Genomic DNA, 7,997 nt, shown 5'->3' with positions numbered 1-7,997 from the left:
AACACCATCATCCAGCTCTGTTAATAGTATCCTCACCTTATTGGTCTTTGACTTCTGTAGTCTTACAACAGCTCACTTACAACCTCCAACACTTCCCATAAACCAGGGGTCTGCAACCTGCGGCTCTGGAGCCGCAAGTGGCTCTTCTACCCATTGGCAGTGGCTCTCTGTAACTGAAAAATAAAGGCCACTCTACCACACAACACATACACACAGAGCAAGTGAGTGATGGACCTTAAATATTGCACTTATAAACTTGCCAGAACAACATGATTTCTGTTGCCATGCATTCCACACAAACAGAGCAATCAAGCGATCCCCTGGCAGCAGCAGCATCTCCTGAAAGGTTTCTATACACAAGAAATCTGGACAGAGCCACAAATAAAGGGGAAGAAAGGAACAGAAATAGGGATGGACTTTAAATATTGTTCTTATAAACTTGCAAGAATAACATGGTTTCTGTTAACATGCATTTTACACACACACACACACACACACACACACACACACACACACACACACACACACACACACACACACACACACACACACACACACACCAATTGAGCAATCCCAACAAAGGAACAAAAATAGGGACAGGTGTTAAATATTGCACTTATAAACTTAGTTATTTTATATTTAGGATAATAACTATATATAAAACTTTATATGCTGTGTTGTCTTCATTTTAGGGATCAAATAGGTCTTGTGGCTCCCGATGAATTTTATTTGGTGGGAGAGGGGCCAAATGGCTGTTTTGATAGTGAAGGTTGCAGACCCCTGCCATAAACCTATGCTCCTCCCCATCAATTTCCTTTCATTTTTCTTCACCTTCTGTTTTTTCATAAATATTGTAAATATATACTATAAGTGTAGTCTTAATGAATTCACTTTAATGATTTGTTTCCTTTTACATTTACTGCCTTCTTCAATGTAATGATTTAGTATGCACTCTAACTGTTTCCATGTTCTACTTACTTTAATTACCTTATATTGTCTGTATTTCTATCTGAATCTTCCAGATTGTAACTGAAATTGGTCTTCTGTGACCAAAACTCAACCCCAGTCAACAAATTCAAATAAATAAGTAAATAAATAAAAGTATGTGTACACTAAATTAATATGGCTAAGGAGATGATGACATGGGTACAGGTGAGTAAAACATCAAGATGAAACATGCACTTCTTATGTTATAGCTGGTGTAGCTGGTATATCTTACTGAAGCTTCAGCTGATGATTCCATTGTGTCCCCCACAATTTATTCAGAAGAGGTATAACTGTGTATATGTTATAATGTGTCCGTGAACTGATACACTGGATACCCTATATAGAATGACCAACATTTTGTCATCTGCCTTAACTGCCATAGTGTTTACCCTAGTTATCCTTGACTGTTTTCCTCTGCTACTTCAATGAGTATGCCTCCCTTGCTCTATTCTTGAATTTGTTGCCTTCCCTTATGTAGATGCTACTCCCTCTCCTTTCTGTCATTACTCAGGAGTTTATAGCCTAATATTACCATATTCCTCTCCATCTGGTGACTGTATCAGATTTCTATGATGCCAACAATGTTCACCATCCTTTCTTGTATCACTGTTTGCAATTCCTCCTCATCCTTCTTGCATGTTCATACATTCATAGGTGGTTACTAGGCCACTGGACCAAGAGCCATTTTAAGCCTAGATAAACCTACCTCAAATTTAGCAAAACTTTGCTGTGGTGTTAATACCCCAAGGAATTTTGCAATTACAATATAGACTTGTACATATTAAGCATCCACAGTCTGTCCCTGTTGATTAGGCAAACCAGGGAAAAATTTGCAATTTGGAAGTTGGCATGAAATTCGTGTGGATGCTTTATAAAAAAAATATTTTATAGTTTACAAATAAGTTATTTTATTAGTTTGGAAATGTTTCCTAATAGCTACAATTATGTTGTAATGCATGAGCTCTAATTCTAAATCTAATAACTGTCAATTGTTCTACTATATCATGTAACTGGTAGGAGATAGGTTAGTTTTGTGAGAGTATATTTGCAAACTTTACCAAAGGCATGGTAAAGGTGATGTATGGACACTTCAGTTCATGCAGTATTCCTACATATGGAAATAAAATTTATTTTTCTTTCTTGGTCATATAGTAATGTACATTATTTTATGCCATGATATGTGACTGTGCATGCCACATCTGGGAAGGAATGCTTTTTGCAGAGCTTATTTAAGAGGAACTTTCCTACGGCATTTGTATTAGACATGCATGGGTTCATAGGTTCATAGGTAGGTACTTGGCTATTGGGCCAAGGGCCTATGTAAGCCTAGCCAACAAGGTGCCCTGCCTTACGTCACCCAAGAAAATTATTTTCCTGTGCCACTGTTGAACAGAGACACAGAAGTGATCTCTGGGGTGTATTTCCTATTTCCCATCCATTCATCAAGATTTTTCTTGAAGAATGCTAATGAAGAACTTTGCTTGGCATAGATGGGTAGCCTGTTTCAGAGTATGGGAAATCTCTGGGACAGGAATTTATCCCTCCAGCATGCCCTGTTTATTGTGGTGACAAGGTTTAGGTCCCTAGAGCATGTAGCTCAGAGGGATTGGGATTTCTTTAGGTGTAGCATGTCCAACAGCTCTGGGTTTGACATAGCTTTATATGTTAGGTAGAGATCACCTCAGAGTAGGAGATATGCTACGGAGTAAAGCTGGAGTTTTTTGAGGCGGTCAGTGTAGGGCATTTGTTTGAGGCCAGTAATCCTCTTTGTGAGGTACTTCTGTGGCCTTTCCAGCTGCTGCAGATGTCTTGTGAGGTACATTCCAAAAGGGGCGTTGCACTCTATAATGGGTCTAATGAGTGTCGAGTAGAGGGGAACAATGACCTCTTTTTTTCCTGGATGAGAACCCTTTTTTGATGAGGTGTGCCATGTAGAAGGACTTCCTGACTACTGTGTTGATGTGACTATCAAAGGAGAGACTACTGTCCACCTGGGTCCCAAGGTCTCTTATCATACATTTGGTGTTAAGTAGATTGCTGCCTATGTGGTAGTTCATGGGTACAGAGATTTTACCAAAGGGGATGATACTGCACTTTTTGGCATTGAGCTTGAGGCCATGGCTCTGACACCAGGCATCTGTCTCAGCGAGGCCCTTCTGTAGGATGTCCACATCATTTGGGGACTTGACTATGGCTCCTAGTTTGCAGTCATCTGTGAACTTTGTTAGCCAGAGGCCTTCTGTGTTAGCCTGTACTTCAGAGATGTAGATACCAAACAGGAGAGGTCCCAGGATGGAACCCTGTGGTACTCCACTTGTCACTGCTTTGAGGTCAGATTTGGAGTCTGCAACTTTTGCAGTGTGGGTTCTGTCAGTGAGCCATTTGGCAACCCATCTTGTGATGTAGGGATTTATACCTAGTTTAGTGAGTTTAGCTATAATTCCAGAATGGGGGATGGTGTCGAAAGCCTTGGTGAGGTCAAGATAGGCTGTGTGAACCACTTTACCCTCATCTACGGCTTTGGTGACTGCCTCAAAGAAGTCGATCAGGTTCAGGAGGCATGATCTGCCTTTCCCAAACCCAAACTGGGTGGGATCCAGAGTTTGGAGGTTACTAATGTCTTTGTTTATGAGCCCCATGATGATACGTTCCATGGCCTTGCAGACCAGGCTCGTCAGACTAATAGGTTGATAGTTCCCGGGATCAGTGGTGGCTCCCCCTTTGTGGAGTGGGATAACTGTTGCTGTGCGCCATTCAGAGAGCACAAAGCCTGATGTGAGGCTGTTATTGAAAATAGTGCTTAAGTGGGGAGCCAGTTCGTTCTGAAGTTCGTGTAAAACACAGCCTGGGATGTTGTCCGGTCCCATGGATGCTGCGTTTTTGGCTTTAGAGAGTGCAGCTTTTACCTGTGTAGTTGTGATTACAGGGACTCTGCATTCTTCCTGTATAGATATGGGCCTTTTAAGGGGTGAGGGGGGGGGTAAAGTTAGCACTGAACCTATCTTCCAGGATGTTGGCAATATCAGTTGGTACTGTAATTTACGTGCCTTTGTGCTGTAACTCAGAGCAGATCTGGATGTTGCCATCAAGATTCTTGACATAGCTATAGAATGCTTTGTAGTTGTCCTTAGAATTAGTGGTAATTTTGTTTTCATAGCTAGCTTTGGAGGATCTTATAAGGGATCTCAGCTTCTTACTGAGGCTGACCAGGGAGCTCCTCCACTCATGGGATTTTACTCTCTTTTGCAACAGTTTCTTGCTTCTGTTGTACAGTTTGTTTATGGCAGGGGACCACCAGATTGGCTTCCTTTTTTTGGAGGATAGCATCTTGGTTCTGTTTGGGATAGCATGATCCATGCACTCATGGAAGTGCTTATAGAGTGCATTTGTGTAGGATTCAGCAGTTGTAACTGTATTGTCCATCTGCATGGGTGTTATGAAGTTCACCACTTCTGTCTTAGGAAGCATGAAGTGTGCTTTGGAGAAATGTTTTACTGTGGTTTCCTTAATGGGGGGCTGGGGGCGGGATGTGGATATCAAGGGTGATTAGCTTATGGTCGGATCGGACCAACGAGGAGTTGATTTCAGATGTGGAACACTGGTCACTCATGTTGGTAATGACTAGGTCTAGGATATTGTTGCCCCTGGTGGAGATATGGATAAGTTGATCCAGGGCACTGGAGTGTATGAATTCCAGAAAGCGTTGAGCTAAGGAGTTAGTACATGAGTAGTTTTCCCAGTTAATGGCGGGGTAGTTGAAGTCACCCATTATTAGGGTATTTGGTTAAACCCTAATATTTTCCAGTACATCAAGAAAAGAGGAGTGGGAATCCTGGGGCATGGTGGGGGATCTGTAGCAAGCTACAATTTGGATTGCAGTTTTGCCCAGAGTTAGTTGCACTTGGATAACATTGGATGCATTATGCTGAGCAAATAGCCTGGAGGTGTGGATATCCTTAATGAATATGGACACACCTCCACCTTCGGTGTTTCGGTCCAGGTTACATGGCCGAAAAGTGTGGTATGAGTTATAGCCTGGTAGTGCAGGGGTGCTCTCTGGAGCCTTGAACCAGGTCTCAGTCACTGCACAGATATTGATGTTCTCCATTTTAAGGAGTGCCTCGAGTGAGTGCATTTTGAGATTTAGACTTCTAGCATTCATTAAGTAGACTGTTTTACATGAAAGGCAATATCTTCCAGTAGCACCATCCTTATACTTTGTTTTGGTTGGTGCATTTATTTATGTGTATGGCATGGGTATACTTTTCTTCTCAGAAGTATTTTAACTATTTGTGAGTGAGTCTTTGAGTGTACTACATGGGAGATATTTTTCAGCAGCAGTTTAGTGAAGTGTATGTGTTAGGTGGTAGACGGGTGAAGTTTTGTGGTGGATATGGTGATTATCCACTATTAGGGGTATGTTGATGTATTACCTGCAGTAATTTATGCTAGTGTGGAGTCTTACCAGAATGTTTTATATCTGTGGCATTACTTGAAGGGACTTTTTTGGGAGGTAGGGCTTCTATACTATTTTTGGTTCTGACTGATTCAGTGTGTGCCTGCATGTATCTGTTATAGATTGGGCTTCAGTTTCCGATCAATGAACATTAAAAGTTCTAAGTGTTTTTATTTGCATGTATGCATGCATTACAGTGCCTTGACATCAGATGTAAGTAACTATCTGAAAATGTTCTGATGTTGATACTAAATTACCCATGCAAATCTCACAGATGTGTGCCATTGGTGTGAGGTTTAGAGTGTACAGTTGTGTTGTTGGGTATACATTTTGCTACTGGTTGTATAATGTATTTGCTTATTGTTCATTTCTGAAGAAGCATTTCTATACTGGTGTGTTAATGTTTCCTTACATTCTATTGTGTTTTATAGCTGAGATCGATTGTGATGCCATTACTGCTGTGATGGCTGAGTGCAGTGCAGGGTATGGCTTTGACATTAGTGAGGTATATAATACACATGTTGTTAGTTTTCACAGGATAGTTGGTACTGGTTGCTACATGTATATAGTACTTTTTTCACATTGTGTCCACACAGTTGTCCATGTCGTCAGTCCATTCTTGAGCTCATGTGCTGTACAGGGTAATGAATTTGATGCAGTGTTCCTGGTGTCTGCTGGATCATTGGGTGCCATGCTGGTGACTTCACATGGGTATCCCACTTGATGCTGCTCTTCTTTACTCTTGGGTACACCAGGGGTCATTATATGTGTACTATATGCACTTGGCATTTGGATATTGAGATGGTCTAAGCTGCTGTGGAGACCTTTACAGCCTCTGCAGCATGAATGATAGATACTGGAATGTGATATAAGAGTTGTCTGGTTTTCAGATCATTGTGAATACACAAGCTAAGACTTGTATTCATCTGCTTGTAATTGTGCCATGTTACAGAGGGCTCATTATTTATAGCCACAAGTGCTGCTGTCTGTCTATTGGACTCCCTTAAATAGTAATTGCTATTCATTAATGTGGATTTTCTGATATTATTTTAGTGATAGGTATGCCTGTGCACATTGTTGGTATGTAGGAGTTGGTCTTTTCTAAATGTCACGTAATGTTTTTGTTTTGTTTTTTTGGGATACCCATAGGGCTCTTGTTCACTTTGAGTAGGTATAACTCATTTACATTTGGATCTTTTCTATGTCTCTTGGTTTAATTTCTCCAAGTCTTTTGGGTTTCTAATACTATAAGATCATAGGATCATAGGAGCTTACTAGACTAATCATCCTAGAGCCTTTTTAAACCTAGGCATTCACACCCCAATTTTCCCAATCATCAATGCCCACAGGCTAGAATGACTTTGGTATATGCCTGTGCCTTAGGGCATTTACAAACTGCCCCTGTTCATAAGGATCACAGGCAACATGCCAGTGGTGAATTTGCAATTTCCCATACATTGGTCCAAACTGTTTTTGAACAGGCTTAGGGAAGAGCTGTGTTTCACATGAATGGGGAAACTGTTCCAGAGAATGGGTCATTTGTAAGATATGTACTTGTCCCTCCAATATGTTTTGTTAATATCACAGATGAGGTTTAGATCTTAATATCGGGTAATTCTAGTACTAGTTGTTTTGCAAATATGTAGTATATCCATCAGGACTGGATTGGAGAATTCCTTCTAGGTTAGGCATGGATAGCTCCTCAGTAGTCTGTAGGAGACTGAGTACAGGGACAGGGCTTTGAGGTGGTCCATGTAGGACATATTATTTACACAGTGTATTCTTTTAGTGAGGAGCCTCTGTGGCCACTCTAGCTGTTGCAAATGCCTAGTCAGGTTCATGCTGAAGGGTGCATTGTATTTGATTATTGGTCTAATGAAGGCTGAGTATTCTGGGACTATGATCTCCTTAGATCTGGATGCCATGCCCTCACTTATAAGTTGTGCCACATAGACGAATTTTCTGGCAAACATAGACACATAGTGATCAAAGTTCAGGTTACTGTCATCCTGAGTTCCCAAGTCCCTTACCACTGTGTCTACTCTTAGGGGAGTGTTATCAATGCAGTAATTTGCAGAGATGGTTGTCTTCTCAAAAGGTATAATTCTGCATTTTTTTGCATTGAGTTTTAGGCCATTGTTCTGGCACCAGTTATTTATCTGTGTCAGACCCTCCTAGAGAATATCTACATCTTTGGGGGATATAATGATTTCCCCCATCTTACAGTCATCAGCAAATTTGGTCAGCGAAAGGGTCTTATACATTTGCCTTGACTTCAGAGATGTATATTCCAAACTGGAGAGGTCCCAGTACTGAATCCTGTGGGACACCACTAGTAACAGGCATCTTGGTAGAAATGGATTCCCCCCCTAACATTATGTGTCCTATCTGTGAACCATTTAGCTATTCATTGGATGATATAGGAATTTATGCCTAAATGTGTGAGTTTGTCTATAATACCTGAGTAATGTATTGTGTCAGATCCCTTTGCCAGGTCAAGGTAAGACATATGTACCATTTTGCTCTCATCCATGGCTCCAGTGACCTTCTCAAA

The sequence above is a fragment of the Protopterus annectens genome, chromosome 3.part1 (assembly GCF_019279795.1).
Source record: "Protopterus annectens isolate FY-2018-M chromosome 3.part1, PAN1.0, whole genome shotgun sequence".
NCBI classification, from domain to species: Eukaryota; Metazoa; Chordata; order Ceratodontiformes; family Protopteridae; genus Protopterus; species Protopterus annectens.
The sequence above is the reverse complement of the archived record's forward strand: the minus strand, read 5'-3'. Positions refer to the sequence as shown.